Below are 21,927 nucleotides of genomic sequence, written 5' to 3'. Positions count from 1 at the left end.
TTATGAGCATTTTTATGAAAATTATAAGCAAATTAAATCCGTCCCGACTTTATGAAAACCCTGTATTTTGGATTTTAAGTACAAACATTGAACATATTCTTCACCTATATCGATCAATATTTAGAAATTCACAAAGAAGGCTCCTTCTGAATTTCCATTACATTTCACAAAATATTTTTTTACCGTAAAAAGATCGAAATTAAAATGCTATTGATGTCGTCACATACAGAATAAAATTAAATAGTTTACAATTATTACTGGCAATTAATACTGTCACTCATTTCGAACAATTAAAAGAACATAGTCTAAATGTATTGAAATTTCATTTCTTATCGTTAGTACGAAGCGTTGTAAATAGTAGTAACTTTCGATAACTGTTCTCCTAGTGAATTTGTATACAACCAAAGGTAGTTTTAACAAGTTTAACAAAAAAGTCCAAAATAACACTTTTGAAAACACCTCTTATTTGAAAAAGGTACATAATGATCGCGTTTGGTTCTTGCAATGGTCTTTCCAAGAAGATTAATAAAAATTCAACATAGCATAACAACAAAAGCTGTTTTGCTTATATATATATATATATATATATTTGTAAGTTGAGTGTAGGGGGCGCCGAATTCTGCTTCGCCCCGGGCGCCGAAATCTCTAGCTACGGCTCTGGTTGTTACTAGCTGTTCCAAACTTTTAAATGCAATGAAAAATTGAAGCAACATTCAATATTAATCAATTGAGCTGTTTTTTTTTTTTTCCATGGGTTACTTTGGTTTGATATGGAACTACTTTAGTAGGTGAGAGTGAATAAATGAGAGGAGTGGCCTTCGTTGAAACGAGACATCATTGATCTAGAGTTAAGGAGGGTCTGGATTAGATACCTGTATTTTATACTGATTGTTTTTTTTCAAGATTTTCAAAAAGTTTCAGGTAGAGTGGAGAGTTCATCGTATATGATCCGTTTTTCTCTTTCTTGACATCTAAAATCGGAAACAGACTTTCTCTTTACTACATTTAAACCAAACAAAATTATTTTCAACCTATGTCAAACAGATGATCATAAAAGAATCATAAGATTGCTATTGCTTTAAAAATAGTTGTGAACGTTTGTTAACAAAAAGTATTTATCGAATTGCACTACGGTTTTCTTTTCGAATTGCACTACGGTTATTTTAAGTAGTAGCTACATGGCCAGGGTTGCACTGGGGAGGTTGAAAAGGGTAGTACTGGGGAGCAAAGACTTCGAATGCGAGGACTGGCCCCTCCAGATAACCTCAATAGTTCCACCATTGGTGCAGCTATATTTTTTTCTGTTACACATGGAGTTAAAACAAGGAGTTAATCTTAAACTTTTCAATATTTGCGTGCCAGATGAATGATGTTCTCAGGCCTTATTCCGTAACGGTTTACGCAAAATTTGCAATTTTGAATCGTAATGCAAAATATGTAGCAATCATTTAAAACTGCTAGTCGATTATTACAAACTAAAACAAAACAAAAAAAAAAAAAATCCATTGATGCAAGTGGAATGAGGTCCTTGGACAGCAGTTTTACCATCACTTTTTACTTTATAAATCACAATGATGGCAAACTCAAGTTGGAAGAAATATGGCAGAGTTTTCTAACATTGAAATGAATAGTATTAATTCTTTTCGCACTGCTACTAGAACGTTTCGTTTGATTGAAGACTGATCCTATTTGATGTAAAACTGAGTACATATTTGAACTACGGTATTTGTATTTTATCATTCGTTGAATCAGGATTGGATGCTTTTATTCATTTTGCGGTTCATTTATCTCCTATTAAGGCTGATTCAATTCAACTTAGAATGGAGTGTGTAAATGAACAGAAGATTTAAATCTTTTTATTCTTCGAGGGGTGGTTTCTTTTCATTAAATTTTGATTCATTTATTTTGCGTAAAACTGATTCCATTCAAAGTATATTTGAGTGCAAAGCTATTTGAATAAGCTATTTGAATAGCTTTGGAACTTCTTGTATACAATAAAAGACAACTTTTGACCAAAGCATTACTTATTAGATAATATAAGCTATTTGAACTGCAGAGTTTGCAGCTTTTCGTTCGTTGAAGTACTGGGTTCTTTTATTCATTTTCTGAATCTCTTATTAAAAGCCATTTACTTTGAAAACTAATTTTTTCTACGACGGATAACAAGTTGCTTTATTATTAAAATAAATTTTGTAATAATTTTAAAACGGTCTTAATTTTTTCTTGCTTCCTCAAACAAATAAGTATAATAATGTGCCAAAAAACATAATCATTTATATCAATCTTGGATAAACGTTCTTGTAGGGTAGTAAAGCTATTGAGCTGTTAGTTATTTCCAGAGATGATTATTTCCTTGACATTCAAAGTTTCAAACTTCATGAAGCTCGTCAACATATGGCGTATGGTGCACATAAGAATGTTCACACAGAAAACAGAAGTTTAAGTTGTCCTTTCCACGGTTACTAATTATTTTTCGTATATTCCTTAAGAATGGTGTGCGTACCCTAGGATGGGACCGCTGGGAGATCCGTGTTAATGTCAGCTTCAATTTCTTTGGAATGTGAACGGAGGGACAGAATCATTTTCTCGGTGGCAACTGTTTTGTGTATACTAGTTTTATATTACTTGACCTACATTAATTACATATGTGGGGGCTGTCGGGGGAGTACGATGCCACTGAATGACGTCCGCCGCTTGCTTTCTTCTAGCGTTGTCACTGGTATAGATGAATCACACAAAAATTTACATTCTAACATTGATTTCTCGAATTGTTCTTTTTTACTCATTTGAAATCATTGAAAAATAATATTGGTTAGAAACACTGCGAAAGTTATGGGTTCTTTACAGATTCGTTGGTCAGCTTAGGCAGCTATTTTTACCTAGTGCTCTTGACATTTGATATTAAGTGCGAATCTGCAGTAAATGTAAGGTGTCCGCTGCAGAAGTAAGCAAGGGAACAAGATAGTATGTGACTATTACTGGTTCGTGTTTACAGTTCTTTCTATTAATGTAGTGTTCTGTACTGTGGTAAGTATGATTTATATGAATCACAAATATTAACGATATATGTAGTTCAACATATAATTTTTAAGCGAGTTACGAAGAATAATTATCATGGATCGGATAAAAGTTACTATTGTTGTTACTCCGACCTATATCCATGGGTTGTGCAGGCACTTATGATTGTGCACATAGTTGTTCATGTAATTGACCGATTGAATTTATCCGTTGAATGTACTTGACATAATATTGACAATAACTAACATATATAGTAGTGTCATTTTACTATTCAAAATGTTTCATGCACTAGATATTTTATTCCAAATGTATATCTGTTTTAATAAAAGGTATTATTGGCCTCGAAGTTGCATAGTATACTCTTTTAAGATCTGATTTTGAAAAGCTTATGAATTACGTTTATATAACAACTTGATATGTAGTTATTTTGATGAGATTTTCGGATTACTGTAATCTGATAAACATTGGTCGCTGAGCATTTTAATTCAATACTTTGTCTTTCGTTCCGTATGATCGTTTCGTTTTAAATCGGCTTTTTCCCCTGGATTGTTGTTAAGTATTCTTCCTAAGGAACTGTACCACAAAAAATATTCTAACCACTCGAAAGTTCTCTATTCACTACTCTCAAGTGGATTATTTTAATCTTCCACGAATATTAATTGAAATGGGGACACTTTCCACATCGGTATCCTATAGCAAACCTGTCACTGTGTACTATCTTGGTACGTTACACAGCTTTGTTTTAGAGATTTATAATATTTGTAAAAAGAGAAGGGGTGCAGAGAGTCTGTATAAATGAAAAGCGTTTCAGGTCACGTTCATTCTTAATAATAATAAGTGACAGTAATAGATGTCACAGCGTTTATTCCGGTAAACCCCGCCAGCTTTTCAGCATGACAATAATTACTTGTGAATAGATTAGACTACTTTGTTACGTTGCGAACACTCACCTTAGTACATTGTGTGGTGCAGCGGGGCTTACCGGAACTCAACGCGATGTTACTACTGCGGGATTGTCTTGTCGTTTAAGCTTAGGGTATAGATTTACAGTAGAAATCTATAGATGCATTCATTGCATATTTACTTCTTATTTTGTTAAATGTTCTCTTTGCACCTTAAGAACATTCATTTCCTGTGGATGGAGTTGCATTCCTCCGTTCATGTTCACTTTAGGAGGACTCATACGTTATGGATATAAAGGGAAGGATCTGGAACACAGGCCTCCCTTTATAAAATTAATGAAATTAAAAAAAAAAAAAAAAAAAAAAAAAAAAAAAAAAAAAAAAAAAAAAAGCTTTAAATCGTATGAACTCAATGGTGACGTTTCCACATATCAAACCATCTGCATTACTTTTATCTCCTTTTCACCTTTTAATCAAGGCGTCCATGTTCAATTTTCGATCGAAGCATAACCCTTCTTTCAAGTGTAAACCAAGTAGAGGTTCGGGTCTCACTTTAAGCGAAAATCTTTTTTTCCTCGGTATTACAGGAGGATGTTAAACTTAAACACACGAAACGAAGCTAAATTGTATGCCTGAATGCCTATTATATTATAAAGAAGCCAGAGTTCCGTAAATATATTGATAAAATTGGCAAAATTTATCGACTACCTATGTAGCCTCCAACATTAGCTTGGATTGGGCTTTGTTTTAATTTGATTGAATGATACCTACATACTAAATTTGTAATTTAATAACCTCAGTTTTAGCGTACTGATTATGATACCTTACCATAATATTTTACATGCCAAACACCATTGGGATTTTTTCGTTATTGCTTAACATTTATAGTAATAACAGGATTTTCCCAATGGCTAAGGCGGGAGTTTCCCGATTTATATATGATTCTGTATAATGGTTTCAATTGTGAAATTGTTTATCTTTTTGTCCTTCTGAAATGACTCGTGACAATTATATTAAGTATGTAAAGATCAGTACAGCATATTTTTATCAGGAGTCCTTCGACAGACTCATCGCATTTGTGGCCAAGTAGTCCCGTTTCGAGTCCAAATGGAGAACAATTTCTCTCCGATGTAAGCCGAGAAGCGGTTTGGATTCCGCTTTAAGCTTACGTGACGCCTCCAGTATAACCCCGTTGTTGCATAACGCCACGGCGAATCAAACTTATTTCTGTTCTTATGTAATATAAATACATAGAGCAAATTATAAAAAAAATTGGTTTAAACCAAAAAGAGCGTTTTTTATTTTTTTAAAAATAAAAACCATGGTTTTTGCCAACTCTGGTTGATTATGCGTATACCCACCATCGCTAATGCACCTGCTCCCTACGATGCATGCATCCGGTTGTTACTGCTCGGTCCTCTGCTGTACTATTAGGTGGCATTCGTGTTTTTTAAGGTGGCCACCTAATAAAAGTTGGTTCATGTTTTATGCACTCTAGTTTTGATGCTACTTGTTCACACTGTATTTACATTAATCACAATTAAGAATAATGAACCGTAATCACTACCAAGTGATATCGAGGAAACACTAAATAATACCCAGTTATAATTATAAACGATTATACCTATAAATGAAGTTTTTTTGTTGTTTCTTTGGTTTTGCTTGCATAGATTTTATTTTGCTTTGCTTTTTATTTTATTCGAAATTCCATTCAGTTTCGTTTTCGGACTCTGAGTCTATGTTGAATTGTTCATTGGCAGTAGACATGGTATGTGATTGTGTTGTGTGAATCTGTCGAAGTATTTATATATGACAATATATTGCTTTACTCCTCGTGTGTTCTGTGTACATTTTATTGTTTCTTTTAGTGTTCTATTGATTCTGTTGTGTTTGTGTTTTATGAGTTTACAAAATGTTTTTTGTAGCATAAAGTGTGCAGTTCTTTGAGATTCATTTGTTTGCAATGGGTATATTGTTTTGCATTGTCTGATGTTACTGGTTATTGATGTCATTGATGTTTCTGGTTAGTTTCGTTTTTTTTTTTTTTTTTTTTTTTTCAAATGGGGTGAATTACCATAAAATAAATTATTCGAAATTATTAATTAACCAATATTCCGTGTGCATTGAAGGATTTCTTCGAAGATATATTCTAAGATAATATAAGTTTGGGAGTGTGGGAGCTCTGACCCCTTTGTACTGTTATTTTATAATGTGCATTATTTTAAGAACTCCTTTTATGCAAGTGTATTTTGGTTAGTTAATAGTTTGAAATAGTTTACTTTGTTGTAATTTACGTAACTTGGCCTCTGAGTGGTGGACCTGTGTTCTAGAACGTTGCCGTGTATAGCGTTTGTACGTATGCCATAAAAAAAGGTAATGGAAAAAAACACAACTTGCTGGATGGCCACTAAAAGCGAGAATGGTATCTAAACCACTCAGGGCAGGAGTGCAGCACTATCTGGGTGCGTCCTTGTGGGGCTGGCGCGTCAGTGACGGTGGATTTACTCGTAAATGAGGAAAGTGGAAAAAAAATCATTTGCGATACAGACATGTCTTGGATGTCTTTTCATTTTCACTTTCACTTATACGTTACAAGCTGAAAACCTGTACTGCTTTGCAGATTTACCACTCTTGTGCATAATGTCTGTTATTTCCGTCATTACTTAAAATTCCAGCATCAACAGAATAAGTACTTACTTTAGCGACACTTCAGTGGTTCCGCTTCATTATTTCACACACTGGCTTCACCCTTTTACAACCTGTGTAGTGGATTACACGAAGAGAAGTGACTGCTTCAATTACCGTATTTTTGTCATGCATTCATCCGTAACTAAATCTACACATCCTTCCGGTAAGATCATAATATATTTCTATTACTACTGCTCTATCAATATCATACTTCGTTTTCGTCTGTAAAATTTAACAAAGTATGTAGATCCTTATTTAAATCGTTAGGAAGGTTAAGTGTTGCTATTCAGCATTAAGGATGTATAAGACGTAGACCTACAGGTTAAGGTGAAATCCGAATCTTCGTAATGCGTTCAAATTTTAATGCTGTTCCACCAGGGATCAAATCAGCCTGCTCGACCTGCGCCTTAACCCCTTCGGTCCCAGACTACCAACCTTTTAAAACCGTCTTTCAGTTGTTTGTTTGCTGCATCATTTGAAATCCTAATTTTCAATTTATTTTTCAGAATTTGAATTTGTTTATTGTTTTACAAAAAAATGCTATGTCCACGTTTGTGCACATTGGTTCAGTAACAAGCAATTGCATATCTAAATATTTGTGAACAATTGTGATACATTTTATTCCGTTTCTTGCTATACTACACCTTTCTTCTGACATATTACACTGTTCTGATACAATAAAACAACAGCTACATTTATATACTCAAAATAGCATGAACGGAATACTATACTGTTTTATTTTAGTAATGTTTTCTTTACATTTTCTCCTTTCTTGAGAACATAACGTGACATCAAATTGTTTGTTGTGTTTCTGAATATCCATTTTCTTATTTTTGTGGAACAAATAAAAGCAATTTTCATCTCTACTTTTCAAAAACAAACATCCAGTCAATGTTTTCGTTCTTTTTATTCTTAGGAGAGCTATTCACAGAAGATGTTCTAAGTTTGCTTTAGGGTTCAGATATCGACGATTCAAATAATGATTCAGATTTTATGGATGATGACTCCAATAACTCTAGCAGTGAAGATAGCGATGGCGGTGTTGCAAGAGATGAAAATGGTAAATAAAAAATTGTACTCGTTATCTATTCTAAATAATTGAATTATCTACACAAAATTATTTGGCCAATCACAAGTTTGTTTATTTAGAAGAAGTCGCACTATAGAAAAATTGAAGTGGCCACGTTTTGAAATAGCCCTCCGTCGTCTATTTGGATTGTACAAAAATTTTTCTTGGTTGAACAAAATTCTCAGGTAGTTAAAATTCAAATTTGAACGTGTCGCACTACAACTAAATGGACCCGCCTCTGATTGGCCAAATAACCTCTTGTATGTAATTCAGTTCTTTAGAACAGATAACGAGTACAACAATTTATTGCTTGCCATTTTCGTCTGTTGCAACACCGCCATCGCTATCTTCATGCTCGAGTTACTGGAGTCCTTTATCCATAAAATCTGGATCGTCGATATCTGAACCCTAAAGCAAATCTAGAACATCTTCTGTGGTTAGCTCTCCTAAGAATGAAAAAGGACGAAACCATTGACTATATGCTTGCAATATTTGTTACAACAATGATTAGCACAAATAGTAAAAATTTTTATAGTTATAAATTTTCCTATACTTTCTAATAATGAAAATGAAATAATGCTATCATTAAAAATATATAATTTACTTCTTTCAATGCATTTATATCGTGTTTCATTTTTAACATGTACAATTTTGTAGCCAAACAAGCCTAAAAAATTATACGAAAGAATATAGAGAAACAACTATCTAATATAAAACCAGTGTACACAATTGTGGACATTGAAAAATAAGTTCTCAGTATTTTTTGTTCTCCAGAGATAAAGCGAAGCTAATAATTGCCAACAAGTCTCTGAAACTTTAATTGTTTATCACAAAAATACCTTGATTGTAGCCGTAATATATTTGGTCAAAAATGATACTTGCTTTTCCAACTTACAAAAGTCTGTGTTCCACCAACACCTGCCATCTAAACACAATTGAAAGGCAGTTGCCACTTGCACTCGAGCTTACCGGAGAAAAATCTATGTGGTGTTCAGACGTCCACGCGTGTGTACGCCAGAAATTAATCGAGCAGATTTAACGAAACGATCAGGAAAAATATATCAATTTGTGCGCACAAATGTGCACATAGGGACCGAAGGGGTTAAGTTCCATTAAAATCATTCAGGAATTCTGATTGATCAATGTTAATGTGAATACGATTAGAATAACTTAGGAAAAGGACGGAGACAAAGAAGGAAAGGACAAGAAGAATAAAAATGTGAAACCCTTATTGTCTACCTGCTTTCTATGTGATCCAGTTTCTGCATCTTCAATCAGCGTATTTGGAAAGTATGGATTGAATGTACGTATTTTCTCTTTACGAATGATCTCGACTTAAACATGAGTTTTTACAGATGGACAAAACCCATCACCGTATTTTAGGTGGAAGCATAGTGGAAGAAGATACTTAAATAAAGGGGCCAGAGAGGCCTTGAAACTGTTTGTTTGGATATTTATTGCTAGGATTCGAGGTGAAAATGAAATCTTGTTTCACATTACATTTACATGAATAGCAATGAAACTAGTTCCAGAGCTACTGCAGTGAATAAGTTTCACAATAAAACTAAAAAAAAAAAAAAAAAGAAAAGAAAAGAAAAGGATCTTATCCTTCTCTCCTACATACGATTTCTGTATGAAAGTGAGGGAAATTTGTCACAGGCAATATACAGCGAAGTAATATTTTGATCCCGTGCCGATTCTTCACATTTTTTTTCCTAAATACTTAATCAATCACATTCATACACTAGAGACAAATACCAAAGGACCTTCAAATTACAGGTAAGATACTGACTTATAAGAATTTATCCGTAACAACTGAAGGAACTATACTGATTCCGATTACAAATATTCACTTGGACTAATCATAGTATACGTCTATTTAATTATTGACGAAACTTTCAACGAGAATTCCCATATTCTTCATTAGTTTCCTCAAAGCATCTACAATAAATGCGTTACGTCACAAGGTATTCGTCATTGTGCTACAGAAGCATCGAAATAAACTGAAAACAAAGCTTAGTTTACTATTCCTTGCATTAGCAGAATGTGTGTACATTGAGACACAATCAACAATGCATTGTATGATTAGGCACAGTTTGAGCGTGAGTGTTCATTGCTTATCGGTTTTAGTGTATTGCCCGGTTACAGTTGCAGTGAGGAAATTCTCATTCCTGGCATTGCAGCCATTCTTGAGTTAAAATCGCGTTACTATCTCTGGACAGCATTTATTAAGCTGATATTCCATCTTCCGACGATGAAGTTGCCAACAGGGTTATACACCAGGACAAGGCTGTGTGTTAAAACACGCTTATATGGAGCACAAGGTCCGTTGGATGTATCCTATATGGCGCTAAAAGCATTCATTGTATTACCAGTGGATTTCTGCGGTTTTAGACTACTTGAATGGGCTCCCAGAAAGACGATCTTGAACCATGTGGATTTATGAGAAATTTGCCAGGCATGGAAAGGAATAGATCTCTGATATAATTGAATGCACATCTGTTAACAGGAAATAAAAATTCTAACACGTTAAAACATCCAACAAAGACAAAATCTAGGAACGGTTTCAAGACATTTCTACTCTTCTTCAGCACATTAAAGAAAACATTGCTGCATAAAGGACATAAGTGAATGAATTTCTTTGCTTATTCATCCTGTAGAATAAAAGTGATATGATAAATTTGTAGCTGGATAGTACTTTACTTTTCCTATTCTATGGATCGAACTAAAAGCGTTTCTATCGACGTATATTACATAATCAATTTGCTGAGTGATTCGCAGGTTAATTTAATGTTCGTTAATTTAATTTTCAAGATCGTCAGTTGAGTGTTATTTGATCCTTCAAACCAAGGAGTTTTCATTCCGTATTATTGAATTACAAACTTATCAATTTTATTCTACAAGATGAACAAGCGTTCTTTCTGCAAAAATATAATATGATGTGTGTGTTTTTATGTAGCAACAAGTTTTCTTTAGATGCGCTGAGGAAGAGGTGAGGATTGCCTCGAAGTCGTTCCAAGGTTCTGTATTTTGGATGCTTTAACGTATGAAAACTTCTATTTCCTGTTAATAGATCTTGTTTTGCAACTGGATCTATTACGATGAAAACTGTGGTGTAAAATGTGAACACAATCTGTTGTGGTGCCAGTGGCCCTCTTATTGTTAATTACCATAACCACGTAACAACTTTCAGTATTAATGTAAACGATACTTTTTGCAAAAAGAGCGCTTAGAAACAAATTCTATTGTGGCCGAGAAAGTTATTCGGTCAGGTTATGAGATGTATAGAATTACCTACCCTAAAAGATTTTAATAAGAAAGGAAATCCCTAATCTTCACACTTAACCGAAGGAGATTCGTGAAGTGTTAAAAACCTTCGGCAACTTAAAGGTAACACCAGGGAAATAAGGAGAATCGAGTAACAAAATTGAGTGGATCAATTATATTATAATAATCTTTCTTACGATAGCAATACATACCAGTCTGCGCGTAACCTAATTCCGGATTTTTAATAGTTGGGCTAATAGATGCCGCTGCCTCGCCAACTACTATCGTTTGCTAGTCTTTGAGTTAATCAGCACAATATTGTGTATATCGAAATATTTGAATAATTCCATTAATACGATATGGAGTTCGGGGCCAACGAAGGGGGGGGGGTCTAAAAATAAATATATGTTATATGCAAACAATTAGTGCATTTAAACGTAATTTTAACCTATTTACAGAGAACCAAAGACTTGGAGGAAGCAACTAGTTTAATTTCTCATATACAGTTAGTCCAGTTACTTTACTTCACTCCACTCCAAAATTCAGTGATATATGTACAAAAAGTGAAAAAATGCACTCTTTGTATACAATTTAATTCACAACTTCAAAAAATTCCATGTAATCTAAAATCCATTATTTCTTCTATTTATCATATACTAGCTGTAAATACCGATCATTGCTGGGTTTAAATTCAAAACCTGGATGGAAAGAGATGATGATTCTAGTATTGTAGAAAACAACGTATTGTACGAATTGCCCGTCATCGCCTTTGGCATTACCCTTTCAATTCCTGGACCACCTGATATGTCTGTCCTTGCCTAAACCTGTGCTTAAATGTCAAGACACACGCATTCTTTTATGGATTAATCTGTTTAAAGTGGTTCAACAAATATTTTTTTGGTTGCTAGACCATTTTTAATTCTTTTTTATTTACTATTAGTCTACCATACTCTTGGCAGCACAAAGCTGTTAAAAAAAAAAAAAGTCTGTCGCTGAGCACCGCGTGTCGATCAGTAACTTCGCGGACATTAGCGTAAACTTGTATATCTTTGAACTGGATTAGTCAAAAACATGGCAGGATACACCATTTTCTTCAGCACTTTCTCTTCTTTAATGTTGTTTCTTAGCATCAAAAGGCATAATTGAACCCTAATAGGTGAAAATTACTCTTTGAGTTTAACATCGAAATTTCCAAATTGCTGAAGTTTATAATGAATGGGTGAAATATCAAAGTTTATTTTTTAAAATTATAATTACATGTGGTACTATACTTACTATAGTTAGAATAACAACCGTGATACGTGCTTCCTACAGTTTTTATAATTTAAATTTTGAAAATTTTTCGATTTTAGCAGTTAGAAGTATATCCCTTGTGGGATATGGAATGAAAAGCTATTTTTTATAGAATGTATATAAAGCAAAAAAAAACTCGATCAACAATTTAAACTTTGATATTAGACTGAACAAAGATAGGAATTTTTCAAAAATTAGACAACTAAAAGAAACTGAATATTTGGTAACAGTAAAAATAAATAAATAAATAATAATAATAAACCTGCTCGTGGGTTTTCTCGGGGTTCTCCCGTTTCCTCCCACTTTCTTCATTCCACCATTTCACTCATCTCTCATCATCACCGTCTCCTTTAGCCTAACCGGCATAACCGTGGGACGTAAAACTTAACGATTTCATTTCAATAATAATAAACCAAAACTTAATTATTTCTGAAACAAGTTTTAAAAGACAGGTAACAAAACAAAATAATAAAATTAAAGATAGAAATTAAGCATAAAATGTTCCTAACAAAAATAAACTATATTTACATGTGCTAAAAAGCTTACTGTAGGCATTTAGTAAGAACTATAGTTTTCTGATAACAAACCAAAACTTTGATTGTGAAAGATTCAGAATCGACAAAGTGCTAAATTCTAAATATTCTTTCAACAAACACTAACATTAATGCAATTGCTGAAATTATTATTATTCTTAGTAATAATAACAGTTCTTTAACAATCTGATTTTGGTAATTCTTATTCTTTATTTTTTCAATAATTGTTCATAAAATGTCATGATTACAGATCAGATTTATATAGCAAGTGCTAGAAAGTCGTTATCAAACCCTATTACGTTTGCCTGTCTACTATATACAGAATAAAGTGAAAGAATTTAGGAAGAAAAAAAATGTCTAATTGATATCGTCAAGAAAGGAGAGAATAAGAATTTGAGGAATTAAATTGGAGAATTGTTATTCGGAAAGATAAAAGATATGAAATCGTGGTATACCTATAAGATCCTCTCTATGTATCTCTTAATATAAACATTGGAAATTCATAATGTACAACTCTATTTTAGCTTTATTATATAAAATGACCACATGTATTTGTATCAGATCAACAACAATAATAAAAATTATACTATTACACATAATTTATAACACAAGATTTCGCGATAATTCACAATAAAGACTTATTCGATTATATTTTTGGCTAATTTTCCTTTCATGTGGGTAAATATACAGGGTGTTTGAAAATAACACTGACAACGTTTGGGACAAGATTCCTGACATCAATATTAAACGAAAAATATAGACCAATTTGGGTGCAGAGATTCTTCCTTTCGGCGCTATGACCAGGAAAAAATCCATAAAACATACATAAATCGGGAGTAATATGTCGGAATTTGTTGTAGATTCTATTAATGCACAATTCGATGTGGTACCGGATGACCTCCAAACTATCTGAAGAATTCCAGAGGTATTTTATCAAAAGTTGACTGAAGAAAATTAACTATAATCAAGCATGATATTTCAACTAACTAACGTCGCAGAAAATCGTACAATTTAGAAGAACATGGTTTAGAATTTAAAAGAGGGAGAGGTACACATGTTTGGTTGATATGCTTTTTCTCAATACAGAATAGGCTATCGAAGGAAGAACTGAAATGGTACGAAGTCTATAACTTCTGCTTCTAGGTTAATGAAGATATAATATATCACTCATGGCTATGTTGGTAGCGTACGTGATTTCGCGTGAGAGACCCGAATTTGATTTCCGGTGGTGGCTCATGTGGTTCGGATCCGACGTTAAGCTCCACGTCGACGAGTAATAGCTCCACGTTTCATATAACCTCGCTGCCGAAAGGGATGCTAAACTCAGATCCGATCAATAATGAAGACAGATGATAAATGAAAGGTATTTATTGCGAAATAATTCGTGAAATGAGTGTTGGAGGAATCAGGATAATCCAAAGAAAACTCACGGATACGATGTTGTCCACCATGAACTTGTGTTGTCTGGGATCGAACGAGGTACCCCGCACCAGAAGTGAGCACTCTATCATTAAACAACTGTGCCCCCATTTTTGGAGAAAGAAGTATGATTCTGATAGATGTATCGATCTAGTAAATACTTAAGTGGGGTAAACCAATGTACAAAAATACATGCGTTCAGAATAGAATTTGTAGTTTCCTTTGCTTGGAATCGGTAAGTACGTTTTCAGGGGTCCCACAGACCTTGAAAATAAGGGAATTTGAATTTTGTCAGGGAAATTATTGAAAAGTTCTTTAATATCAGTGAAACCAAATAAGTTCTTAGTCGTTTTCGATAATGAAGACAATCTTGAAGTAGTAAGTTTATTTGGTATTTAGAGATCAAACAATACAACAATTTACAGTAATACGTTACAAATGCATTAAGTTATATCAAGATGTATCGTGATATAACGTTGTAGTTAGATTCTTAACTCTGAAATTAGTAGTGCTACAGCATCTTTGATCTCTTATAGACAATGTGGCGTCTCTGAACTGATATAACTCTTTTTAACGTAGGTTCTCAATGTTCAGTCATAAGTCTTTGACACAGGTGCACCAATTTTATTTTATTTTTTTAAAAAAGCGTAGTCTTCTTCCAGTTGTTCCACAAAAATTTCATGAGAATCTTAACATAGTCTTCCGAGCTAAGATGTATGATCACGCATAATTTCTACTTAGGAGCACCAATTTATTGATTGATTTTCTATTTAAAAAAGTATGTTCTCACGTTGGTTTCATATAAATTTCGTTAAAATCTGATGATAGTCATCGGACCATGAATCTTTACTAATTTTGATTAACCATTTTTAGTTTCAAAGAAGATACTTTCTCGCGGGTTCCGTATAAATTTTATCAGGATCTAACGTGGACCATGAAACTCAACAGGTTTCACCACCATGTATATGTTCACGTATAACTTCGTATCGCGTAGACCGATTAAAAATATAGGCTGTGTACTTGGTCACGTATGTTTTCTAGTCCGACCCATTTTATAGGAAGTTAGTGCCCTACCTATAGTTTAAGTATCCAACTAAACTATGGGATTACGAAAAAGTGGAAAAATTAAACTTTTGTGAAGAAAGCAGTTTACAGAAATCTGTGGGAACCCTGGTTTTTCTAAGTCAGATGGGCCGCGTCTCTCCAGAAGTTTGCTGACTGTTGTCGCTGGATAACCGTTAAGGGAGGTAAGTTATTATTGTTGCTATTGTTTGTGAGGAAGAAGGGGTCGTATGATGCTCTTAAAGTAGGGGTCGTAATATCCAAAAGGCTGAGTACTACTGTTGTAGGTTGACTTAAGAAATGCAGAAGGTACGAATAGAGTATGAAAACATCAAGTAGATTTAATGTGTGAGTCTTTTAGCATTATTAATCGTATTATGGGTTCATGAAGTTTTTTTATTGATGGAGGGACGGAGAAAATAATTTACTAACACTTAAGTAAAGCTCATAGCCAGATGGGAGAAATAAGTGGTGGCAGGGTGGTGCGTCGAAAAATAGACAGATGACTTCAATTCGTATTCGGTAAGGTCTATACATTAATATGTGAGGATATTAATTGGGGACCCTTCTTATTAGCATATTTCATATTACGATTTGAAACATAGACTTTTTAACAAGATCTATAGTCAACAACAGTGAATTAAGTTGTATAGGTTGCTTCATTAAGTCAGTAACCATTCCTTAACCTGTAAAATGTTCAGTGAAAAAGTATTTTTAATTTGGAAGAAACTGATACAGGAACTCACTGAAGGATACTTAGCAGTGACGATAGTTTTAATTTCTTGAGTGGAGGCAAGCGGAAGAACAAAAATTCGGGGGGACAGCAAGTTTTTGTATATCGAAAACTGTTTTGATCGATGATTGTAAACACAATATATCGGTGATTGTAAATTAGATCAAGAAACGTGGAAGCAGTATTTTCAGGCCCAAACCTGAGAAGTAAAATGTTTTCTTTTATTAATCTCTGAACCTGCCGACATGAATAATAATAATAATAATAATAATAATAAATAGAAGAAGAAAATGTTGCGCGGTTATCATACATTAGATTTTAGATTTTTGAAAAAATAGTTCTTTACATACTCGAAAACTAAAAAAGAAAAAATTACTATCATCCATATTTCGTACGAGTTAGTGATGTCTATCGACTGAAGTGTGTCTCATCTTTAGACTTTTCTCTCCGTAAAACAGTAATATTATAGAACTTTCTCTGTGCTAATCTTGCTCAGTCATTGAAAGTGCACCTGATAAGAAGAAAATGCTTTATCTTTAAATAAAACATAATCCGACGTGTGGGTATTTGAAATTTTTAAAATTTCCTCTTTGTATATTCACCTTCTCGAGATAACAAAGATTCTTCCGACCTACGGTGATAATAACGATTACGGTGCGCTGTTCCTGTACCCAAATTTTGCTTATCGGGTTAACAACGCACATTCCTTTCAGAGTAATATTTAAATTCTTTATCATTCCTTGATAGCGCAATATCTGATAAAGATTACATCTTTTAGTTAAATAATACATCACGTTGGAATCATACGTCATATGTGATATTGCCCCCTCCACCAGGCTAATGGCTAGCGCGTGCACCTGGTTTGATTTCCGATGGGAGAGCACAAAAATTTAATTTCACAATCATTTACTGCCATTAATCATCCTCTCCTTTAGCCTAAAGCGTATAAAAGTGGGACGTTAAACTGTTTACGTGTATGTGTATGTGTTTGTCATATGTGATATTGGTCTTGTAAATGGTATCCTGAAAGTCTGGAATCATAAGGTCTGGGTTCAACACAGCGTTGATTCCCTTCTTTGACTTTTTGCCATACACTGTTTATTTATTTGGCTATAACTGCAACCAATGTCAGAAAAGGCACAAACCTTCCCTTCCCAAACGGCCCTAATTTTCGGAGTAATACGACCACACATACTCAACAGTCATTCTTCCTGCAACTTAGCACACCAGCATTTCCAAACAACCCGCAACTAGTGTTGCCAACACCCAACGAGGAAACTTTGTTGAAATTAAATCCGAGCTGAGACAAATTTGAATAACTAATTGACCTCAATCTAACATAGCTGAATAACTAATTTACGCCTATAGTTAAAGTAGTTATATTTTCCTCACATGAGAAAAATATCATCAGGATTAGGATGATTATATATATATATATAATCTGTTGTATGTACCGTTGTTAGACTGTTTTTCTAACTGAAATTTCGCTCACACGCAGCGTAAATCCAAACCTCGTTCTTATAGTTGACGATTTTTTTTTTCATCCTGAGTGTTTTTGACTATATTCACTTGACTGAATACACTTTCTATCTCTGTTCTCGGATGTGGAATGGTTAGTATGGAAACGCCCAATGAAACACATTCTAAAAATGAATTCTCCCCTTTACCATCTCTGTATTGATTTCCTTCATCCCGAAATTGTTCGGTTGAATACTTGTTTTATCCATTTCTTGAAGTTAGGATCCGCCATTGATTTTCAATTTATCGATATCTTGAAACCCCAAAGCTAAGTCAATAAGAGACTGTTCACTGATTTCAAAATTCTGTTGCCACTGAGAAATGACATTTTCTGTAAGACTTCTACATTATCAGGAAGTCTATTCTGCATTTCTTTACCAGGTTTCTTTTCTGAAACGTGCACATCTTTGCCAAGCCGGTTATGCCCTAAATAAATTAAGAATATGTTATAATAACAGTGACGGTGATTCATACGCAATGATCCATTGATGTATGAAGGTAAGAGGCTAGCCAGGTTGTTAAAATGGCCAGATCTAGATACAAAATGGCTAAATTGGCAATTCAAGCCCATCGACATTGTACTTCAAAAATAAGCAGACATCAAAAACGTACCGCGCACTGGAGCTCCCACGATCTCGCATCTGTCAGAAAGTTATAAAACTGAATACAAGCCACAAAAGATCGGTGAAGCAAAATACCGTGATCTAGTGCAACAGTGCAAGGGAAAAGCTCAGGTTTTTCGTTCAAGAGAGCAGCAGCTCATCTCCAGAAACCCTCTACACTCAAAACTCAACAAACTATGGAATGTAATGTGTTTTGATTTATTTCACGCTTATCTTTGTCACACAATGTGAAAGGTAATGGTTTTATTATCGTTTCTCATTTCACTTTTGCAGTTGACTAAATATCCTGCTGTAGCTACCTGACGTAAATGTATTTTTAATGCGCATGAGTGGTACCCAACTGGACAAAAATAACTCAAAGAAATATATGATCTGAAATAATATTTTACCGTATATAATACACTTCCTTTCCCAACTTTTTAAGAGAAATATATGGGGATTGCGCACTATATACTAATACTAATTCTGTATCAATAAAATCGCTTATTGTTTTTTGTTTGTGTTTCAACAGTATTAATGTAGAAATCCAGGGCAAAATCCAGTGGAGATCGTTTGTTACTGCGGCGATGAACTTACGTGTTCGATACCATAGAGTTAAGGGGGCCATAGGCGTACACACTTGCATGACCAACATACGTACCAATTTGCTGTTCAAGTTAACGACCTCGGCATTACGGAGGAGAGTCACATGATTTCTTCCGCTGTTGTGATTGGTGGACCTAAATATAACAACCAACTTGCATGAACGAGCACATATACGATAAACTTGCATGAAGAACGGCAAAACCATCATGCAAGTTTACAGAAGATTTTGAAAACTTTTAACATGCATGAACGAGGCCACATACTATCAACTTGTCTGTAGTTTTATCATTTTTCGTACAAGCTGGACGGTTTCTTCATGCATGTGTGTGCGTGTATGGGTCCCTTTATTTTTTAATTTAGAAAAAATAATGGCATCCTTATACAAAATAATATCCTGTAAGTGGTAATAGGGTTTTTAAAAATTTACACATTGAAAGCAATTGTTCTAAGCCAAGATATCAAACAAATTATTATTATTATTTGTTTTCACGGAAGGGCGTATGTGCATAATTGTTGAAAAAATCTGCAGAGAATAAAAGGTACCAGCAAAATGATCACCGTAGTATTTTGTAATTTGTATTACATTATCTGAAATAGGTGACAAATTATTAACTGCTTTCCCTCTGTGTAATTTTTTTATTTATTTCTGAAAAAGTGAGATTTTTGATATACAACCTTTCGTTAATGTAATAATCTTTTGCCAAATCATTGACGATATTCAGGGTGATTCACGAGGAAGCGGAAATACTTTGGGTACTGATTTTATGAAAAAAAAAAAGTTCCCATGAACATAGGTCCAATTCACAACTCTTTGGGAGCAACAGGCTGTCACAGTTGATCATTTTGGACAAATCCGTACAGAAAAGTATTCTTACTCTGCATGTAATTGCCGTTCTCAGAAGTGCTATAGCGCGGTGGATATATAAGGAAGTACTTTTCGGATGGTGTATAATATGGTACTCTAGCACACACGATAGGAAAATTTTAAAGGAACATTTCCAAAATTGTCTGGAAAATTTTCTCCTATGGAAACACTGTCACCGAAAAAAAAAACTGAAAATGGTGTATTTGTGGAAAATATTTAAAACGATTGTTTTCCCTTCTCTTTTATAGCATTACAGCAATAGCTTTTAGTATCTATAATTACAGGAAGTTCTCGTAATTACATGATTTAAGCAGTGTTGCAGACTTCAGCAATGTTTATCACATCTCCGGAACGGTTTGAGATAGCGACGTGCTGTAAACGGCAAAATAATTTGTATGTCCTTTGCAAACCAAACCCTTAACTAGTTGTGATGTTTATCTAAGCATTTTTTCGAAATAAAGCGTTTAAAAAAATCAAATTTTCAAACCCTGTTAATTTCCTCCCTATTCATTCAAAACAAGTCACATCATCCAACACTAAGGTACTTTAGACGTGCATTATCCTGCCCATCTCCGTTGTGCTGTATGTGTGAGAGGCTTCCCAACTATGGATGTTTGTGATACTATAATATCCATAGTTGGCAGCTCTGAATAATAAATTTGGCATTTTAAATTTTCATTTGACATTGATTTGAAATATACAGGGTGTTTAATAAGTAATGGTCATAAATTAAACCGTGGATAGTACACGCCAAAACTAACAAAAAAGTCTTAGTAAACATGTGTCCGCAAACGCTTCGTAACGGAGATAGGGGCTGTCGAAAGTGTGGGAAAATGAGGTTTGGAGACGAATATCTCAAAAAGTATGAATCGGACAGAGAGCGGTCCAATGAATGACTATCGAAGTCAGACTTGCGCTATGCAGAAATGCATGGTTGCTAACTCTGCAATGCGCGCGCATGGGATTCCCGGAAAATTGTCCAAGGAAAGGGGGGCTCGAGATGAACATCGACGGCGAGTCTATTCACCAGTAATTCATAAGTCGTGGTACCAAGTCGAAAGCTCGAAAAGACACAAAATGGCGGACAATGTTTACGTGCCGTGTGTGGTTGCATTGCAGGAAATGCGATTACATAACCAGCAGGAAATGAGAGAGGCAATCGAATAAAGGTGGTGATGCATGTTGTGAACTACTTCAGAGCACATTCTTAAGACGAATACACATATACAGAGTAGTCCTTTACTGTACCAATACCAAGGTAAAACAAACGATGCGCGAAAATGAATGGAATGGCCGAAAGAAACACTGGTAGAACGCGTGCTACAAGCAGTGGATAAAAACCCAGGAACGAGCACAAGACGTGTGGGACTTGGCGAACGCGTATCCAATGCGCTCGTATGGCACATTCTCCATGAACAACACTTGTATCCATACCATCTGCAACGTGTCCAACCTCTGACCCCCACAGATTTTCCGGCGAGAATGCAGTTTTGTCAGTGGCTTCGCAGACAAATTACTGGCAATCCTCATTTCACTGATGAAGTCCTATTTACTGATGAAGAGTTATCAACTATGCATTTCTGCATAGCGTAGGTCTGACTTGGATAGTCATTCATTAGACCGCCCTCTGTCCAATTCATACTTTTTGAGATATTCGTCTCTAAATCTCATTTTCCTACACTTTCGACAGTCCCTATCTCCGTTACGAAGCGTTCGCGGACACATGTTTACTAAGACTTTTTTGTTAGTTTTGGCGTGTACTATCTACGGTTTAATTTATGACCATTACTTATTAAACACCCTATATAATAATCTGACGTGCCATTTTGAAAAAAAAACTATTGGGTTGGTAACACTATTGGGTGTTTCTGTTTAATATGTGCAAAGGTGTCCCCCTCCTTATAGTTGCCTCGTGCAAAGTTTCGCTTTTCCCCCTTTTTTGGTTTCTCCGTTATCACGGTTGGAGATCTTAAATGGTGCACCCTGTATATGAAATTAAGGTAAATATTTCTCTAGGAAGAATGAAATTGTTGGACGAGAAAGTTACTTGATGAGGGAGAGGGTGATTCTCCCGTTGATTCGAACCTTTTATTCCATGGCTCTGTGGCGAGTAAAAAAAACCCACTCAGGTTCCCTGTTATCGCTCAACTAAACGGTAAAATCCGAACTTACTGTGAATGTGGTGAGTGTGTTTCGGTGTCGAGGGGAGCATTTCATTCGAGAACCAACATCGCATGATGTATATACTTATGGCGCATTAGATTCAGGGCTACCATAATATGAACAATTGTTAAGATTTGAAAAATGAATGCCTCATACAGTAGCAAATTGTATTGGGTTTAACAATCTAGA

General features: G+C 34.6%; 1 protein-coding gene across 2 annotated transcripts in view; it reads left to right on the top strand.

Annotated features, from left to right (window-relative positions):
• Nucleotides 1–2,869: 2,869 nt before the first annotated feature.
• The window catches only part of Src64B (Tyrosine-protein kinase Src64B), a 371,393-nt gene continuing 352,335 nt past the window's right edge, over nucleotides 2,870–21,927 (top strand). Inside the window, exon 1 of one of the 2 annotated variants that reach the window (XM_081745057.1) lies at nucleotides 2,870–3,027. The gene's annotated coding sequence lies outside the window, so the exon portion shown is untranslated. The remainder of the gene's footprint in view (nucleotides 3,028–21,927) is intronic. The other variant, XM_081745060.1, reaches the window with a different exon arrangement.

The sequence above is a fragment of the Thermobia domestica genome, chromosome 18 (assembly GCF_964235325.1).
Source record: "Thermobia domestica chromosome 18, izTheDome1.hap1.1, whole genome shotgun sequence".
Lineage (NCBI taxonomy): Eukaryota > Metazoa > Arthropoda > Insecta > Zygentoma > Lepismatidae > Thermobia > Thermobia domestica.
The sequence above is the reverse complement of the archived record's forward strand: the minus strand, read 5'-3'. Positions and strand labels throughout refer to the sequence as shown.